This window comes from Pleurodeles waltl, chromosome 4_2 (genome assembly GCF_031143425.1).
Source record: "Pleurodeles waltl isolate 20211129_DDA chromosome 4_2, aPleWal1.hap1.20221129, whole genome shotgun sequence".
In the NCBI taxonomy this organism is placed as follows: domain Eukaryota; kingdom Metazoa; phylum Chordata; class Amphibia; order Caudata; family Salamandridae; genus Pleurodeles; species Pleurodeles waltl.
This window is the reverse complement of record NC_090443.1, coordinates 680,393,738-680,415,591: the sequence shown is the minus strand read 5'-3', so window position 1 is coordinate 680,415,591 and position 21,854 is coordinate 680,393,738.

Here is a 21,854-nt window from a genome sequence, read left to right as displayed (position 1 = left end):
TATTGACCTATGTCGAGTGCATGCGTAAAATGGCGTCTCCGCACTCGCGAAGTCTGAGAACCTGGTCCTGGATGATGTGGGGGCACCTCTGCTAGTGCAGGGGTACCTCACACATAGGTACTTTGCACCTAGCCTTCAGGGTTGAAAGGCTTGACATATAGGCGACTTATAAGTGACCTGATACAGTGTAAATGGCAGTGAAAGTGTGCATGCACCATTTCACACAGGCTGCAATGGCAGTCCTGTACAAGCTTTTGCATGGGCTCCCTATGAGTGGCAAAAGTAATGCTGCAGCCCATAGGGATCCCCTGGAGCCCCATTGCCCTGGGTACCTAAATACCATATACTAGGGACTTCCAAGAGGTCACCAGTATGCCAACTTAGGATGCAATACTGGGTTACCATTGACAAATTAAGGAGAGAGAGCATATGCACCGGGGTCCTGGCTAGCAGGATCCCAGTAACACAGTCAAAAACACTGACATCAGGCTGAAATTGGGGGTAACATGCCAAAAACAGGTTACTTTCCTACAGAGACCCTCAGAATCTAGTTTGACGGACAGAAAAGTCCTTGTAACAAGTGTGATCTGTGTTGCGGTACACCTTATACCCAGGGAGACCAAAAGTAGCAAACCATCCATGACTCTGCCTGCCTGTGAGGGCTCTACTAGTACCGAAAAAGAGGTATATGCATCTAAACAAATGTGATGCTCTGATTCCCAGGTTTCCTGCAAATCCACAACATCAAAATCTCAGATTTTTTTCTAGACAGGCCTCATTCTCTCTTTTACTACCCAACTGCAAAGTTTGAGAAGAGGTGATTTCTTATTCTGAACCTCAACAAGGGGCTTAACCAAGCTCTGAAGAGGGCCTCTCAGGTCCATTCTAAGTCAGTCGTTGCATTCCAGCTCCTCCAAAGGCTGAAATCTTTCCCTGAGTTCCAATGACACAATGGGTCTCCTATTATAAGAGACTAGTCTCCCCCTAGTATGGTGGTGTGCATTTCTCCAGTGCCGTGACATTTGCACCAAGACTGGAGGATATAAAAAGCCTAATGGGAGGACTTTGATGCACAACCCGCTCATCCCCTCTGCCGAACTGTGAAAAATCAGTTACCTGACTATAACCGGCTGCTTAAAGTTCAGCACAATACAATCCCCTTCAAATAATTTTTGTCTGGGGCTGAACAAACCCACTTGTCTAGTCATGATGACATTTTCATAATCGTAACCAGGCACACCCACCTTAGAGGCTCATCAATGTTTGGCTTTCTGAGTAAGTTCAGACGTAGATTCCTCTTCCCTTGAGATCAAGGGAGGAACGTTTGCCAAAATAGCCATACAAGGGGTAGAATCCAGGGGGAGATGAAGTCTAGGTCTTGGGGCCCTATGTTTATTACAGGGCTGGTTTACACTGGCCCAATTTCTAATCCCACAACTGCTATTGTCCAAAGCTGGTGTAGATGACACTGGTGATTGCTGCTAAGCTGAGGTAATCAAGTGATGTCTTTCACCCTGGCCAGCACATGCTTTTCCTCATTTTTGCCAGCATCACTCCTATCTACATAAATACATTGCCTTATACGCACAGCCGTCTGTGTCACTGATTGGGAGCCTCTTAGACTGTCCCCCTGCCCATTCGAGTGTCTCGCCTCACCACAGGGGAATTCGGAATCACAATATCAGATTGTATTACATCCCCTCCGGGTGGTTGACAGTGTGATTGGTGTAGAGACTGCAAGCATGACTCAATTGAATCCAAACAAGCTGAAATCGGATCTAATTGTGCATCGATAATCAACTCTAGTCGCTCAAACATTTCCTACAGATCAAAGACACCAGGGCGAGGGAAACTATCTTCTTTCTGTGTCTGGCTGCGGCCGGCTGCATTTTTTGCCTCCCGCAGTGAGACTCTTGTTTCTTTTGCTTAGAAGCCAGTTTGACAGAGGATTCAACATTCTCTGTCTCCAAGGATATCAGGGAGGGACTCTTGCTAACCTCAGAGGATACAGAGCCATACATTGGCAATAAGCCATGTGAGGCTAATAGAACTCCTTTCCCTCTTGTGCTATCCGCTCCAGCATAAGTTAGTCCAGAACAGTCTGCCACTTATCCCAAGCTATCCACCAGCGCCAGTGATAACCTCCATTCCACAAATTCATTGAACACCACTGCAATGACTTGCTCAGGCATGGTATCAATACTGGTGGGCTTACCTGGCACAATAGGACCTCCAACCACTTTGCGTTTTCCCATGATGTAAGTCAAAAGTAGATAAAAGAAAAAAAGTTCCTCACCAGAACCCCGCCAAACAGGGTTTGAGCTGGGTGTCATAGGAGGCGCCCAGCCCAGCCTTGTCCAACTATGGACGGGCATGTCCCACAGGCTTCCCACTCCATGGGAAGTCTTGGGCAATTGTAAGCATGTCCAACCCCTCTTTGTGCCTCAAGGTACGCTGGAGGAAGAAGTCCAACTCCTGCAGGGCCTTGCAACTGACTCTGACAAATGCAGCAAACAAAGGTGGCAACCTGGCAGGTTAAGCGTCCCATACCGTGGAAAATCTTGGGTGCTTTTCAAGTGTGTCCAGCCACTTCTTGTGTCTCAGGCTATGCTGGGGGATGTTGTCCCACCCCAGCAGGGCCTTGCAACCGACTCTGAGAAATGCGGCAAACAAAGGCAGCAACCCATTAGTTTACGCCGTCCTGCACCACAGGAAGTCTTGGGCACTTTTCAAGCACGCCCGGCACCTCGTTGTGTCTCAGGGTACACTGGTGACATGGTCCCACCCCAGCTGCCGACTGATTCTGACAAACGCAGCAAACAAAGGCGGCAACCCTGCAAGGTTATGGCATACTTATTTTTTGCACAAAATAAAATAAAAATATCAGGTTGAATGAATATTTCTCGTTGTAGGCCTGGGTAGAATTTTGGCTAAAATCATAAAATTGTGTAATCTTAAATAATTTCTGACATTTTACATTATGCTTGTTAAGTGACATTTCTAAACTTACACACTTATGATTTTCAAGTCCTTTTGGAGAAAAACTCTTCTCACATAAACAACAAGACTAACAAACTTAATGCTCATAGCTGTTGCTCACAGCACTTGTGCTTTTTGCACTATTTGTGTAGTGAAATGTGTCATCGCGTCAAAAAGGCACACAAAGATGCATTAAACACTAAAACATAGCCCTAGATTGTGGATTTGCATCTTGTGTAATGTTGCATGATTCTGAGGACATTTTGAGCAACCATGCAAAACAAAATCATGAGAATTCCACTAACGCCTGCCCCCTACCAAGCAAGCAAGTAGAATTTGTTTTGTCACTGTGGAGAAACTAACATTTTATGTTGCTCTCCTTATAACTAGGAAGGTACCATTTCTGCATGCAATAGCAGTTCAATACTATTTGCTGGCGGTGCTTTAGATGTCTGCCAAGACTTGTGCACTAGAATGCCACTGCCTCTATGAATGGCCTCTCTTTAGTAGCTCGATGTATCATATACTTTCAAACACTATGGGCCTGATTCAGATACCTGCAGTCAAGTTCCTCTGTAACAATGGTGATGGATATCCTGTCCTCCAAAATCTAAATGCCAAAGAATATAATGGTATTTAGGGCCTGATTTAGAACTTGGTGGCTGGAATACTCTGTCACAAACGTGCCAAATATCCAGTCCGCCGTATTACGATCCCCATAGGATATATTGGGATCGCACTATGGCAGATGGGATATCCATCAAGCTGTGACGGAGCATTTCCCTCTGCCAAGTTCTAAATCAGGACCTTAGATTTCGATGGACGCAATATCCGTCAGCGTTGTGATGGAGTAACTCATCCACCAATATCTAAATCAAGTCTTGTATCTTTTTGCTATGCAATCCAGATATTGATATGTGGATTGGGCTTTCTTTAGTCCTATTTTACCTTTAAAATTCTCAGAGGCTTGAAGTATTTTCTTATTGTGATGGAAATGACCTTCATCTCTGAGCCTAAATATCTTTGGGTACGCACTCTAATTGTATGATGCAGATGACCAGAAGAATACTGATTGAAGTACACAGATCAAAAGTTACAAAAAATATGGCAATGTGTTCTACTGCAGTGGAAGGCCCTTCACAAACATTGATCATCTTTCAGCTGCTTATTGCTGTAATTGGTGTTAAACTAGTAACAATGTGGTGAAATCTTTACCCAGAGAGTGTTACCATGTGCAAAATTGACAAAATAATGAAGTAGTGCTATCACAAAATGGGTGCACTACCCCACAGAAGTTGCCTTTTTTGCCATATGACTTGGTCAAAGCTGCCACATAATTTGGTCTTCCCATGCCACATAATTCAAGTGGCCATAGGTGCACTTTATACCCACACCAAATTAGTGCTACAACTGGAATAGTTTGTTTTAAAAGCTTTGACAGTAAACATAACCATCAAAAGAAAAAGTGTCCCATGCATCCCAGACTGGAATAGCAAATATTGAGGCCCCTATGAATGCTAGTGTGAAGGACTGATCAATACGCGTATGCCCCGTCCTAGTCCAGCATCTTCTGAATTCATGAGGTCTCACAGAGCTGAGCTATCCTACTTGATAGCTCAGGCACCTGTCTTTCTGTCCCCTATCTCTCTCCCTCGCAATGGGTCTGAGTCACCGGACAGGCCTACATTTTTATGTGCGGAGTTCTCCTCCCCAACTGCGAGTCTCCACACTCATAAACTTACTATTAAAATGCAGTTCTATGAACACTGAAAAAACGAAAACTTAGAAAAACGTGCATGTTTACCTTTGTGAATCGGGCTCTATTTCTGTTTGTCTCTGTTTTCTTCCTCTTTTTTCACGATTTCCCATTCTCTATCTCTCTTTCCTCTCTCTTACACCTGTCTCTGTCCTCTTTTTTTCATCTTTTTCCTTTCTTTGGTTCCCTATCCTTTGCCTCCTTCTCTACACGTTCCTAAAAGCGACACTCCCACCTTAAAACCTACTCCTCACCTCGCCCTACAGGGATCGCGGTCTTAGTTCAGGCCACGGCAAGGTGAGGAGTAGGTTTTAAGGCGGGAGTGTCGCTTTGAGGAACGTGTGACTATAAGCACACACACCTCCTGGAGGACCTATGATGCAATTAGCATAAACACTGAAAATCTCCCCAGCAGAGCATTGACACTGATGGGTAGTATTTATTTAATTTAATTTAATTGGTATTTAGCACCTCACAACAGTGAATAGTAAAAGTACTTCTACTAGTGTAAGGCACACGAGGAGTGATACTAGGGAGATCACTTTGGTCCTGAAGAGAAGTTTAGGGGTAAACTCCCAAACAAGTAGACCACTACAGAGGACAGGTACATAATATACCCACCCTCCTGACACCCCTTTTTAATCATACCACCCCTGTGAGACATATTAATCTAGTAATATCATCCAGAGGGGGTATTTTTAATTTATCAAGACTCCACCACTTATATCCTTTTCTAGCATCCTCATCGCTGGTACCAATAATGCTCCCACGTATTCCGTCGGTCACAGCACGCCTCGTTGTGCAGCAGAATGGGAAGTAACCCAATGATGAAGCATGCCAGCAAGGGGTAACCCTGGTGGGTGAGGGTTTTTATAACAAAAAAACGTTTTTTCTGTGGAAGTTTTTCCCCTCTGGGTTGGGTCTCTAAATACGTTTACTGAAGCTTCAAGGAGGATAGACCCTCCCCTTTAACCCTCCTTCTCCCCCTTTGTTTAGTGGAAGAAGAGAAGTGACAAGAAAATGAAATGATGACAAAGAAATATTGGTGAATGATTCAATAACTTAGTGGTAATCTTCATTATTTCAAATACCCTTTTTCACATATCAATACTTACTACTATGTGGTGTCCAAACTCTACTCAGGCACCACTTGAACTAGCCAGAGCTTCCAAGATCAGGTGCATTCAGGACTCCGCGGCTCACAGAACTCCGCCTCTGTGAAATTCCACAGAGTTTTTGATAAACCTGTTGGAATGCCAGAGTGGAACTCCATGAACTTCGCCCAGGCCTAGTGATAAAGAGGTATGGAGCCTGATCAAGGAATTTAGTTCTGGAACACCAGAAGGTGATCTGGCAGCCTTAATAGTGCCCCACTCAGCTTTTAAGGTAGAGATAGCTGAACCCTTCTGCAATCCATCCTGTAAAAACTGAAGAACCCAAGAAGAGTGACACATAGTAGGATTCAGACACCTGTCCACGCATCATTTGAAAAAGGTTGACCAATGATGATTGCAGGACTTCCTGGTAGACAACCTCCTAAAGTGCTAGATCGAGACTGCTACTGGAGGGGACCTACCCTGTAACATTAAACCCCACCTTTCAAGAGCCATACTGTCAGACACTTCCTTCTGCATGTCTCTAGGGAAAAAAATGTAGATGGGAGGGGGCAGGGATCAATCGGTAGAGTCCATTCAGGTGCTTTTGCCATCAACTTCAACAGGGGAAACCATCCCATTCAAGCTCAGAAAGGAGCTACTAAAATGAGGAAATTTGTTTCCTGCCACAATCTGGCCAAGAGCTTGGGAATAATTGGAAAGGGAGGAAAGCTATACAGGAGGAGGTGGGGGTAAGAGTGGGTCAGAGCATCTACCCTGCAGCAACCCAGGTATGGGAACCTGGATAGAAATATTGGCAGTACAGTATTCTCTGTGGAGGCAAACATGTCCACCTCGGAAATGCTGAATCGTTGGCACATCGGTGCAAAAATACAAGTATCCCAACAGAAGTTGTGGGAAGAAGGAAAGACTCTGCTTAGCCTGTTGGTCTGCATATCGTCCTTCCCTCAGATGTAAGTTGCACAGAGACAAGAGATAGGTCGTTGCCCAACTGACAACCTGAAAGGTGAGTGAGGCCAGAGACTGAGACCCTGTCCCAGACTGTTTGTTAACGTATGATTTTGCAAGTGTTGTCTGTCTTTATCAACACTGCTTGATTACCTAGCAGAGGAGAAAAGTTCAAAAGAGCCAGATAAATTGCCCTCAGCTCACTCAGATTTAAAGAGAGAAATCTTTTCTGCGGAGACCACAGCCCATGAATTGAGAGATTGTCCAAAGTCCCACCCGACTTTGCTTGCATCTGTGGTCACAACTCAGGGAGGCAGAAGAGCCAGAGGAAATCCTTAGCCAGAGTAACATGATTCAACCACCTTTGCATCAACTTCCAGACATTTTTTGAGACAGGCACCTTGTGCTCCTGTGGATGAAATCCTGGTTTCCAATAGGATAGGAGGTGATGTACTAGAGGACTCAGGTGTAGACGTGCCCAAGGAAAGAAAAACACATGCAGTCTACAAAGAAAAGACAGAAGAATAAGAAGCAGGAAGTAATAAACCATCAGAATGTAATCAATACAAAATGAAGCACATATACCATGTGGCCCTGGGGGTTTAAGCCATCCTTTTCTGAAGCCACAGATCTCCATCCAAAAGAAAGCAACAGACTCTGCAAAGCCTGAGCCCTGCCCTAAGGGAGACTGACCACTCCAACATCCATCTGGAAATGAGATCGGATGAACTGCAGATTCTAAGTGGGCTTGAGATGTGACTCCTCCCAATTTATAAGAACAAAGTCCTGCAGATTTTTGTATACCACAATGATCTGAAATTGAAGAATGGACTGCGATGGATGATGGAGAAGCCAGTCATCCAGGTAAGGGTAAATTATCACCCCTAGACTGTGGAGATGGGCCAGCAGGGGAGTCGTGACCTCGCTGAATACTCTGGGGGATGTGGCGAAACCAAAGAGAAGGACGCTGAACTGCCAGTGAAGACCCTACACAGAAACAAAGAAACTGCTGATGAGGTGGAGGAATCGGAACGTGAAGGCAGACATCTCTGAAATCCAATGATGCCATCCATTCACCTGGGAGGATGAGTGGAATTATACTCTGAAGAGTGTCCAACCTGACCCGGGTTTTCTTCAGGAAGACATTGAAGTATTTCAAGGTGATTATCAGTCTGATCTTTCCTGAAGGCTTTTGGACAAGGAACACCGGGGGAGTAGGAGCCGTTTCCCTTTTGAATCTCTGGGACTGTCATAATTGCTGTCTTCTGGACTAGTTCTGCAATCTCCTGTGTAAGAACAGAAGTGTTGGAAGTGTTTTTTTGGGGAATGTACAGGTCCTGATGGGGAGGCCTGCTTGCGAAACCAGTAAGCACCCCCCCCTTCAATGATACATAAGACTCAGGTGTCAGAAACATGTTTTTGACAGGTTGGAAGAAAAGAGTTCAGGCGCCCTCCCACTGGGAAGTTGGCATAGTCAGGAGTACTTCCTAGGCTTAGCCATAGGAAGAAGCTGAGGTTTAGGAAACTGCTGACTAGGGAGGGAGGGAGGTTGTCTGTGTCGACCCTGAATCCTCATTGTAGGACCCCATAGGCACCACTTCCGTGGAACCCTGTGGTATTAGTCTGTCTGCAGCTGAAATCGAAAGAGCTGGGCATGTTTCTGATTCTTAAAAGCCTTATGGAGCATAACCTCCAGATCATCACTACAGAGCTTGCTGCCAGTAAGAGGCATATGAAGTCGCCCAGGTTTTTGAGCATTCTCAACCTCCCAGTCTCTAAAGTAAATGTGGTGCTGCGCAGAAATAGAAAAAGCTATAGAGGAAGCTAAAGCCTTCAAAATATCACAAAAGACATCTGCCAGAAACGTAATCTGTTTCGATATTGGTAAACAAATCCGAACACAAAGGCTTTTGAGATGCATAAACTGCATAAATAGCAACAAGGAGGGCCAAATATAATCCATACAAACTCCTCTTCCGAGAGGCCTCCACCTTGCGGTCAATAAAGTCTGAAATAAAGACCTCATCAGTCATAATAGAAGAACGACCTGCTAAATTAGACAGCATAGGATAAATTTTGATTGAACACGGAAACTCCACATCACCTTTACCTAAGGGATAGAGGCCCGTCAAAAACGTGGGAAGATCAGCCTTTTCTGGATCTTTCCATTCCCTAAAAAGCAGACCCAAGACTTCCTTTTTTAACTGCCAAACTAGTAAGAGGGCAACAATGAAGCTGTTGAAAAAGATCGGAACTCATACTGAGTAATTCCTCTTCTATAGTGATATTCATATTATCCTCTTGGTACGTGAAGAGAGCCAAAAGGTCTTGTTTCTGGATACATTTAGACTTAGGTGCAGCATCAGGAACTGGAGACTCATCATCATCATCATCATCATATTCTGGAGAAGGCCAAGATGATGATGAGGAGGGAGAAGAAATTTCCAATGACTACAAAGAAGATGTGGGAGAAGAAGGGGAATAGTGGAAACTCCCAATATTTTATGATTTATAAAAAGCCTCTGACAAAGATGAAATAAGGAGGTCAAACTGGTCTTCAGAATGGCCAAAGCTCTAAGTGGATGCTATTGAAATATCTTCATGCTGCTTGCTCCGTTTTTGTTATCCCCATGGTGGCTGCTGGAACAATGATGCCTTTTTGCTGCTGTTAGAAATGGGATCTTTGGTTGGCAGTCAGGTTACACCCCTGCCCAGAAAGGACCCTCACTCTAGTCAGGTTAAAGGAGAATCACACTCAGCTTGGCACGAGCAGGCAGGCTTGTGTAAAGCAATGTGTAAAGCATTTGTACCAACACACACAGTAATACATTGATAACACTACAAAATGGACACCACACCAGTATAGAAACAGAGGTAATATTTATCTAAATCAAACAAGACCAGAATGACAAAAACCCAACATACTCAAGTTAAAATAGGAATTTTCAAAAAAATAAGAGTCTTACTCCATAGAAAACAATGGAAACGATGATTCTGCACAAAGTACCTGGGTAGCGTCCAAAATGTAGCTGCATGGGCGAATTTGCATCGGAAAAGGCAGCGATGCGTCGATTCCTTCCTTGCAAGGCAGGCAGTGCATCATTTCTTCCCCAGTCAGGTCAGCGATGCGTTGTTTTTCTCCCTCATAAGAAAGCGATGCATCGATTTCCAGATGGGGCACCTCGAATCCACGTAGAGTCGGGATGATTTTGATGCCGAAGGACAATGCGAGGAAAATCCAGTCACACAGTGTTAGAAGAACACGCAGCATGGGGTTGACACCGTTATCAGCAGCCGCAAGCGGGTGTTGCCCGTCATTTGTCTAGCTGCGATCTCCCTGCCGCGATGCAGGTAGAGCGTCAACTTTAGCTGCGCAGGTAGCGGTGCGTCGTTTATCGGCTGCAAAGCAGATGGTGCATCGTAAATTTCCCTGCACAGTGTTCTGTGCATGGATTTTCAGCTCTTGTTCTGCCAATTTCACCTTTCAAGGGCCCTGGGACTCAATGGCGCACCACTTGGCAGGGCAGGAGTCACATCCGAGAGTCCAGGTGCTGGCAGAAGAAGTCTTTGATGGCCCTGAGACTTCAAAACAGGAGGCAAGCTCAGTTCAAGCCCTTGGGGATTCTTCTCAAGCAGGAATGCAGAACAAAGTCCAGTCTTTGTCCCCTTTCACGGGCAGAAGCAGCAACTGCAGGATAGCCCAACAAAGCACAGTCACAGGCAGGGGCAGCACTTCTCCTCAACTATTCAGCTCTTCGCCTTGCCAGACATTCCTCTTGAATCCAGAAGTGATCCTGAAGTAATCTAAGGTCTGGGGTTTTGGGTATACTACTTATACCCCTTTCTGCCTTTGAAGTTGACAAACTTCAGAGGGAAGTCTCTGTTGTTCACAGGATCCTCTCTTGCCCACGCCTGGCCCCAGACACACACAAGGGGGTTGGAGACTGCATTGTGAGAGGGCAGGCACAGACCATTCAGGTGTAAGTGACCTCTCCTCCCTCCACTATAGCTCAAATGGCCCATCAGGATATGCAGGCTACACCCCAGCTCCCTTTGTGTCACTGTCTAGAGGGGATTCACAAAAAGCCCAACTGTTAAAATGACCCAGACAGGGAATCCACAAACAGGCAGAGTCACAGAATGGTTTAAGCAAGAAAATGCCTACTTGCTAAAAGTGGCATTCTCAAACTAACAATGTAAAAATCAACTTCATTAAAAGATGTATTTTTAAATTGTGAGTTCAGTGACCCCAAACTCCACATTTCTATCTGCTATTAGAAGGGAATCTGCACTTTAATAATATTTAAAGGCAGCCCCCATGTTAGCCTATGAGAGAGAGATAGGCCTTGCAACAGTAAAGACTGAATTTAGCAGTATTTCACTGTTAGGACACATACACTGGGGCTACCTTAAAAAGGGAAGGTTTAGGCCTTGCAAGTGGGTACACTTGCCAAGTCGAATTTGCCGTTTAAAACTGCATACACAGACACTTTAGTGGCTGGGTTGAGCCATGTTTACAGGTCTACTAAGGTGGGTGGCATAACCAGGGCTGCAGGCTCACTAGTAGCATTTGATTTACAGGCCCTGGGCACCTCTAGTGCACTTTAATAGGGACTTATTTGTAAATCAAATATGCCATTATAAATAAACCAATTACCAATACAATTTACACAGGGAGCATATGCACTTTAGCACTTGTTAGCAGTGGTAAAGTGCCCAGAGTCCTAAAGCCAACCGAAACTGGTCAGAAAATTTAGGAGGACGGAGACAAAAGGTTTAGGGATGACCCTGCAAGAAGGGCCATTTCCAACTGCTACACATTTCTTTTGTTCAATGGTTAAACTGATAGAGGAAAACGGGGAAATGTGACCCAATAAAAAGTCCACAAGGGCCCAAAGCTTGCTCTTCCAGTGCCTGTTAAAGGGCCGTCAAATGTAAAGTGAAAATGATAAACAGATGTCCGACATAAAATATCCATTTTGCAATGTCACATCTGTTTACATTCTGTGTTGTGTCTTGCCATAATAATTTTATATAATTATTTCACAGCTCCTCTCCCCCTTTGTTCCATGATCCATCTGGCTGGATTCAAGCCCAAGGTGCCACTGAAGGAAATGGTTCCAGAGAAAGCATGAATAGGCTCCACATTCCACAGGAGGGAGCCAGAGAGCAAATTGCTGCTCCAGCCAGAAGAAGAAGATGATGTGCATGAAGGAGGTAAAGGTGATCAGCTGGCAGGCACTGGGGGACAAATCAGTAAAATGACCTGATTGTTTAGCAAATAGCATGGGCAGGAACGGGCAACATGCGCAGGAGGGGAAAGCATGCAGCGAACAAACTGCAGCCAGAGCTGTACCAGCTTCCAGAAACACAGTTGCTTATCAGGGGATGCAGTTGCAGAGCTACTCAGCTGCTTCCCGAAAGAGCACACCACATGAAAGCAGACAGATGCATTGGCCAAACGTGGTGCAACAAGAAAGCACTCGTGGCTCCCTGTGCCAGGCAAGTTACAGACCAGAATCTTTTAAAGGCCCCACCTCATAATAAAAACTAGGTTGCCAGTGAAGGGTGAACCAAACACTCCCATACTCCCGATACTGTGCCCGGTACAGCATCCCACTGACCTGGAGCAAAAAGGAGGAGCTTAGAACCCATTTCCCGAGAGGCCTCGCCTCCCAAGTCTTATAAAAAAAAGAGTCTCTAAGGATCACACATGATCCAACTGAGCAGACGAAAAAAACAGCATGTTTCTGGGCTCCATACCTCTTTATCACCAGTTTGGTGGGATGTGTTCGGAGGTCAGGGAGGTGGGATTTTTGTTTTTTTACGTTAAGCCTTCTGATTGGCTCTGGTTTGGCCACGTAGTGCGTGAATAGAGGTGGACACCCTAGAGTAGGAAGTATTGGTACACGAAAAGGGGTTAAGAAGGTAATATGCTGTCTAAAGCCTTAGCGATATATACACGACCCTGACCTATTCTGAACACAGTAGAAATTGGTAAATTAGCAATAATGAAAGTAAGAAGAATATGTAAAAATCTTTATACTTCAGAAGCTGAGAAACACAGGCCTGGTCTTCACGTGTGCAAATGAATTTTGACTAACATTGAATATTCATTGCATTATAATACTATCAGAAACAAGCATCAACATTGCAAATTGTACTTTTTTATATTAACATTATGATTGCAAGTTTCAGTAATATACAGAAATGGAGGTCCATTGGTAGCAGTAGTGTATGCTGTTTTCCACACGCATGCACTCTTGTACCTCTGCCACACACACAGGTTGCGTTTCCTGTGAGTGCGAAAAAGCATACAACGCTGTAATCTGTCCCGCAGAGGTTTGTGTAGGGTCCACGTGTGCCCTTATAAAAATGCTTTAGAAGGCCAGATTTCTGCTTCTCGTTCAGTTTGGCCCGAAATCGCCATGTGAAACAAGAAAAGCTCTGCACTGTGAACCCAAACTCGTGTTCCAAATAATAACCAGGAATTTGCCGGACTCTGACAACTTGTCACACCACAGGCCAGGGTCAGACAGCATGAGTACGGTGACAAAAACTGTCTCTTACAGCCTTTACAAAGGTCTGCCCCGTTGGACCCTGAAGTTAGGCTTGTGAGCAGCGCTTTGGGCATCAGCCCTGATTCATTTACAAATGTATTACTGTGTAGTGGTAATAAAGCAGTGTGTTATGTGGTGTGTGGTCCTCATTGATTGACAAAAAAATATATATTTTGATGGTGATGATCTAAATGTACCTAAAAACGGGCTTGGGGTCCCACTTACTATAAATTATCAAATATTACCAAACTGTACGTGGAATAGGGTATTTAAAGTCATATCAGAATTCCAGTCAGATCTTGATGGGGAGCAGAGGACTATGTCAGAATGCGATTCACAAGTTTAGATGGAGAAACGTTTGTTCAGAAAAAGACACTGCATTGCTGATTGATACTCATAGAAAACATGCAGATATTATTGCAGGCCTGTGGCTGAGTGGTTAATATATTTATTATTCATTACACTAGGTCCACGTGAGTATAATGAGGATTCCAGAATTCATTTACAACTTTCTGGTAAAAAAAAAAAATACAGCAACAGATTGCCTGCGTGGTTCATTTTTCCCCAAAAGAAGTGTTGTCCTCCTGTACAAGTTTGCCAAATTATGATACGTTCAATGATAGCCTTATCCTACCATTCATAAAGAATCTGTTCTTTCACGTAGTAATTTACTGTAGCTTTATAGTCCACTGCTGAAGGCTCAACCGGTTATTAAGGGCCCTACCCCAGTTATAGGTCAGAGCCATAGGTGAGGGCCTATAACGAGGGAGAGAGTATTTAACACCTGGTATAGCCCAAGCCAGTTATAGGCCTTCGTCTATGGCTCGGGTCCATAACCGAGGTTCATGGCCTTTAACAACTGTTATAGCCCACAGAAGAGGGCTATAAAGCTATATTCTGAAGTTGTATTTATCAATGAACACATGTGACAGGGATCATATGTAGAGGAAAATACTGGTCATCAGTGAGTCACCCCAAAAAGGAACCCCAAATGAACTCCCTAATATGGCTCTCTATTGCACTTGAAGAAATGTCCCTGTTTATAAGAAACCATCACTAGGTGAGAGTCCAATGATCGCATAAGGATGACATGTCTTACCTCCGCTCTTGTAAAGATGGCATCAGAGTGAGAGACCACACATGTTGCTTTCTGATATTTCATCAGCCAAAAATGGCGAATACTGCCACTTCTACTACTTCACGAATTTTGGTGAATTGATGTTCTCGCTGCAATATGATTTTAACTCTATGGGCCTTGATTAAGAAAAGAGGGACAGTTTTTTTGCCAACAAAACACCGAAGCCTGTGCTAAATGCTCAGCTCTTTTAAGCTGTCATGACAAGGATTCCAAGTCGTAACTACAAGAAATACAAATAATACTAGTGACTCGGTTTACTCAACGTGATGGTAAACGAGTCACAAGCCAAGATCTATTTCTATGTATCAGAAGTCAGCTTGTGGTTGTCTTGTGGTTGTGGGAGAGGGCGAGCCTCAGTGGCTTTTAGTTCAGATCTGCTGAAATGTGCTTGCAGATGTGGTCCAAATTCTTGGCGGACATTTTCCATTTAAGGAGTAAAAAGTATGGGCAGATATACAACTCGCAGGGAAGAACACATGTGGGGTTGAGTCGCTAGCAAGACAAACAGATATAATTTCTGGCAGGGTGAAAATTAATTATTCATCCATTCCACATACGGATTGCATTTCCTCGAAGGATAACTGTATTTTATTCCTAGCAGTACCCCACATGATTCTGTGGAAGACAACCAGATGAGCCGAAATCTGGCAGTCTCGGGGGTCTTTGAAAGTTTCTATTCGGCATTTTTATTTCCTGCTAGCTAAAGAATGCATTTTTTGCGTTTTGAAAACGTCAAAAATGTTTCTATAATGTGAATTTTAATCGCTTGTTTACTTCATACTCCTTATTAAAGCATTTCAAAACCTGTTTGTGAAACTATTCCATTGAAAGCACATTGGAGAATCAATATGACGTGACATGATTGAGTCAGCAGACATAGGGAGAATAATAGTGGGGGAATGTGCCTTAACAACCTAAAAGATTTTCAGCAGAGAACAAGCAGAACGCCTTCCCTGTGGAAGCCTTCAAGGCTCATCCTTAATTCGTACCAGATAAAAATATTAGACGTTTATTTTGATTTAATGCTCGGATGTTTAGCATCACAGCTGTGTACTGCTGCGCTCCATAACAGACGGGGGCTGTCCATATGTTGAAATCAGACACACAAGCAGCGAAGTTATCTTCAAACATCTTCACAGACCATTGCACAAAAGAGCCAACATTTCTCACACCGTATTTCCGACGCGTGTTATTTTCCTGCTAGGGTCAGAACTTATGGTTGAAGACAATGAAAACACTTTGCAGGGGGCAATACAGCACGAATCAGCGTTTGCTCGGGTAAAGGCCCTGCTGGGCAGATTTCTCTCCTAACCCTAACCACACTGAAGAACCACCGTCATCCTGTATCAGGTCTCATAAGACGAAAACGACGTGATCAGATCTCACCGATGCAGAAATATCTACAGCAACTGCCCCTTCTGAACAATACTGTATTTAAGAACTGCTGCATTTCATGCATGGCAGTAAGAAAGAACAGCCACTTTTTGTGTGGCAGAAAAACTGAACTTCTCTTAAAGGCCAAATCGGTGCTGGGCACCAGGAGAACATGGTAATGAATGCAACGAGAGCATGGAAGAACGACCAGAAGGGAAACCTTTCTCCAAATATGCGATCAGAACACGAGGCAACATCCTGCTACATTTCGGACTTGCCCAGTTGCTGCAGCAGTTAAAACGATACTAAAAAAGGCAGCTTTCCAATGAGAGCCTCAATGATACAATTAAGGGGTTCCCAGTCTATTTTTTTCCAAGTAATTATTAGAGGGTCATCGGAATCAAATTTTCACCACATTACCTAGAATGAACCTGGCTGAGGGACACAGCAAGACCCTAATTGCAGAAACTGAGGAAAACCAAAGGACGACTTAGCTACGTCCATATTGGAGCCTCTTTATTTTTAGGCCCTTTTAATGGGTTGTACGGCAATTCAATGTTATCATGAAATGGCTGTGTGTGTGAGTAAATAAAAATAGATTCCTATTATTGACATACCAATTCAAACATATACACCACAATCTTTTTGTGTTGTAGCAACAAAGACAAATAAAATGAGCAGCTTCTTCCAGTTGGCCAAACAAATAATTGTACGTACTTAATTATATTTGAGTAGTGTAATCCCAGTTATGATGACTGTCGGGGACTATACATGTTTGACCAAGATGTGAAAATGTCACCACTATTACAATCAACAGATACAATGTATTAAAGTTGCACATTTGTACAAAATTGCATTAGTCAAAACAATATAAAATTCCTCGTAAAAGAGACTAATAAGGATTACCAAAGTGCAAATCTTCTAATCGTATAGTTTGTACAGGTGGGTAACCAACACCAAAACCCTTGCCTATTAAGGTAGTCTCTGAAATTCTGTGTAACCAAAATATTTGCCTACAGGTGATAGCAGAGTGTAATAGCAAACCACTCTTAATAGTTTATTGCCTTAAACATATGTCTTTCTCAACAAGTGAGGCCTAAATGCTTTGTTATATCTTTTCATTATAAACAGATTACACCTAAGGAATTTGAAATAACCTTTCCCAGTACACCAATAAGACTTTGCCACTGGCTTTTCATTATAACCAATACAAGCCACTGAAGTGAGTACAAGCTAGCCTCCATTGCTCATAAAATTACAAATGGGTATAAAATTACTGTTGTAAAAACAATAGTCAGCTCCTCTCAGTAAGGCCTAACAAGAATCATTGAAGTGAAAATCCGGCCTATAGTTTTCACCACAGCCAACTCATTGTTTATGGGGCAGAGAGAAGAAATCTGCAAAAACTGAATCTTAAGTTGATGAGTTGATAGTCAATAAGTAACATTTACTAATATACTGTGAGGATTATTCACTAGGCCTTTAGGTGGTGCTTGTTTGGCGCAAAGCAGCCTAAAGCATTGCATCAATTTCTGTACAATTATAAAAGCCATTGGGCGAAAAGCAAAAAAAGGCGTGCCACATAATCAGTTGTGCATCCCTTAGAGAATAATACCATATGTTTCTTTGTCTCCATTGGCACAGGAACCATATCAAGTAAGACTTTGGCAGATGGCTTCCTCCAGGAAGTAGTGGTAGTCTCATTTCTAATTTCAGCAACTTTAAAATATTCAAGCTGAAGTGAGGGTTGTAAAATCTAGAAACCCAAGAAGGAAACAAGAGAGGTTAGGTTGTAAACTCAAAATTAAGGTAGTGGAAGACGATATTCTCAAGGTTATGACTTGCACTATTACTCTGAAAACAGAATATAGTGTTGTGCTAAGGCTACTAGAAGGCACCCACCCGTAGAATCTAAAAAGGAAAAAATACAGCCTTAAACCGAGTATTTAAGAGACTGTTTAATCTGTTTTGTTGTTTAAATGGTGTTTGTAAAGTGTATGTAGTAAGGTTTTCTACAAAAAAACATTATTAAGTGACTTTACTTATGGGCCTTATCTGCAGGGTTTATCAGAACCTGCAAAGTGTGTATTGGGCCTGACAGTATCCAAGGAGAATCTGAGCTTATGGTTTTAAACAGAGAAACAGTGGCAGAGCTAGTACAATCATCATTTATTGAGCACTTGTGCATTGTCAAAACTGAGGGACGGTCCCAGAGACCACTTTGGGGCACTTTTGAGAGCCACAATAGCCCTACTAGAAACCTATTGACTACATGTGCAGGACCACCTCGTACGACCCTGCATCGACTCATTGAGAATGTCTGGTGCTGCATGAAGCTTCATATGAGATCGTGTTTGCAGTGAGTGCATGACAAACAATGTTATGTCAAAGAAGTCATGATGGTATGAGTGTATGATTTATCAATGTTATTTCACAGTTATTCCATAGATGCCACAAGGTTGCATGTGACTGATCATGTGTAAACCTCCTCCCTCCTTGTGATGTTTAACAGAGAGACACTACGTTTACAGGCAGGACCTTATCTGGATGTGGAATCATCATAGTCACTTCATCTTGAGAGTAGTATCTCTTCTGGGTGTAGAGGAAGCAATGAACAGTGAGTCACTTCTGTCACTGAGGCAAGGGCAGGTAACTGTGCCTCTTCTCTATGACACAAATGTGCATCAAACCATCTGATTTTAATTTTAGTTTATTTTGTTAGTTTGTTGTTTGTTCCCAAACCCCAATCCCTTGGGAGTATCAGTCGGCACCCGGTTGATGTTATCTGCTGGCCATCAGATGCTTTCAGGAGATTGCAGGACCATGCTGCCTCTGCGACTGAACACAGAGAGAAGAATGCATTCCATCTAGGCTGGTTCTGACAGAATGCAAAGCTCACATTAGTAACGTCACGCAGGCAGCATGGTGTCAGGGTTTTTTGATGTGCTCACCCTCACCATTAGTATTCGGGACCTCCAGCAACAGGTAAAGTTGGCACAGGAGGAGAACCAAACCCCAAGGCCCTATATGGCAGGAATGTCCCAACATCTAAAAGAGATACAGTCCCAGTTAAAGGGTTCCATTCTTATTCCTATTCCCACTCCAGGAAATGTCAGTGAAGCCATGTTCCTCAGTGCAGCCATCATGGTGAACCAATTAGCAGTGCCATTGGCCCCTTCAGAACGTTGTAGGGGGTACACCCAGAAACTTACATTTTTCCGAACCAATGTAAACTACAGGTTCTTTGCAGACCCTTTGTGTTCACATCCACAGAGTCCTGTGTGGCTTTTGTCTCACCATACCTATCAGGAGACACAGCACCCTGGTGCCCCATGTTGGTGGCTAATGATGAACCCCACCCTGTATTCTTTTAACCATTTTAGGGTGGAGCTCCGGTAGATTTTTGACCATCAGACCACCACTCAAACACTGGACAATGATCTACTTGAGTTGTGTCATGGAAATCACAATCTGTTGAGCTACTTAGCACAATTTAATCATTTTATGGTAGGGGTAGACTAGCCAGAGGCAGAAAAGGGCCTCCCTGTTTCATCGAGGGTTACGGGACGACCTGAAGGACATGCTGGACCAGGTGGTTGACCGTCCTATCAACTGTGATGCTCTCATCACCCTCATCCTGTAGCTGGATCAAAGGCTATTGGAAAGCATGGGTGGTTGAAAGCCGGTGGAGGGACGCTTCTACCCACCACACCCCTGAAATGAGAGCAAGGCATCAAGAACCACCCTAGATGCTCAAGAACCAATGCAGATTGAGACTGTTTGCTCACCCCTTACCAAAGCCAAAGAAGAAAAAAGCTGGTGTGACAATCTCTGTCTTTATTTTAGTCAAAGTGGGCATTTTGTTGTGAACTACTCCAAAAAGCCACAAAGGTTCTCCAGAGGACTAGCTGCCATCAAAAGAATTGCCTCTCATATCTCACAAGTGGCTGCAGCATGTATCACAAGGAATGTGTCCTTCATCGGTGGCCCCACTGTTACACTTACCAACATCTCTTTGTTATTAGAATTGGGAGCCACAGACAATATTAGGATTGGTTGTTTGCCTGCATGCACCATATCACAACCATTCGTAGGGCATGTGTGGAACAGGAATGTGCTCTGGACGCTCTCAACTCACTTCAGGACCCATAACACATCAAACTACCCAAATCCTTATGATTGGATCCGACAAACACTCAGAGATTTCCCAATCAGAATTAATTGATTCTCCCAGTATGGAATAATCCTGAGTCTCCCCTGGCTAACGGAACAGATCAATACAATTGACTGGCATTGCAAAACAGTCACCTTTTCCTTTGCTTATTGTCAGACATTTTGCACATCCTCTAGAAAATTCCAAAAATACCTTAGAGTTAGTGTCCCTGCTACGTTACTGGGATGCAGTAGGGTCACTACGACTACCTAGCATCTTCCACAGCGCTAAAAAGACTCCACGGCATGATCAGTGAGAAAAAAGCTGAAACCATTCCAAGCCATTTAATTGCCAGATCAACTTGGAACCTGGGACAAAAAAACAGTCCAGTCACAATTATGCCCTGACAGAAAAAGAAAATGAACACCTCAAGGAATATTTAGCTACATATCTAGTTAATTTCTTTAATAGGCATTCTATGTCTCTAGCCTCATCACCTTGGTTCTTGGTGCCCAAAGAATCTGGTGAATTAAGAGTATGAATTGACTACAGGGCCCTGAATCAGATAACAATTAAGAATTGCTACCCTTCTCTTTGATCCACCATGTTGGATCAATTTCAGTCAGCCATTATCTTCACAAAGCTCAATCTCTGCTGAACCTACCATTAGGAAAGTGTTTGCATAGGGAAAGTTTGGAAGATAGCCTTTAGGACAAAATTCGGCCTTTATGAGTATCAATTGATGCCCTATCCCCTTTGGGTTTTCTAATGCCCCAGCCACCTTCCAACACTTTGTGAACAGTATCCAGAGAGAGTATACTGATGTTTTTTGTGGTGGTTTACATCAATTATATTTTAATCGTTTCCACTTCCTTATCAGAACACATCCAACATGTCATCTTAGTCCTCTAAGACTTACAAAGGCAATTGGTTATTTGCTAATTGGAAAAATGTGAGTTCCATGTGACAACTGTACAAGTCCTTGAGTTTGTGATCTCCCTAAATGGTCTAAGTATGGACCCCTCAAAAGTACAAGCCGTCTTACAATGGTCAACACCCACCTTCATCAAGGAAATACAAAGCTTCCTCAGCTTCACACATTTTTACAGATTTATCCTTGGACTCCCAAGGTCGATTCTGTGTTTCACTCCCTGAAGATATTTACTTCGGCCCCCATACTTCAACATTATGACTGGCATTGTAAATAAAGGCTGACACTTCAAATCTGGCTTAAGGGCCTATTCTTTCCCAACGCAATCAAGGCATTCGACAGATACACCCTGTAGCTTTCTTTTCATGTAAGCTAGCTGAGGCGGAAAGAAACAACACCATGTTTGAAAAAGAGTTCCTAGCTATCAAGGCAGCCTTTCAGTAATGGCACCACTATCTGTTAGTGGTAAAAAACCCTGCAACTGTCTATACAGACCCCCGCAATTTACAATTTCTGAAATCCATCAAAACACTAGCGCCTCAGCAATTGCAATGGGCTCTCTTCTTTGCAGATTATTCCTTTGTAATAACCTACCATCCGTACAGCAAACACAGAAAAGGCAGAAGCTCTCTCCTTACCACATTGTGAACCAGAAGCCACTAATGAGCCTCCATCCCTACTTGCTGAAACCAACTTTGTAAACTGTATCTCGGTCCACCCCAAGGAGTGGGAGAGGGACGTTAGACAAGCTATGTTGCATGTTGACACCCGTAGTTGGCTTACCACTTATCCCCAGGGGCGATTAGAGCAGGGGTTGCTCTTTCATGACAAGCAATTATTTTGCCTACCACCTCCCTCCAAAAGGAAGCTTTGAGTTGGTGTCAGGATTCCTTGTTATCA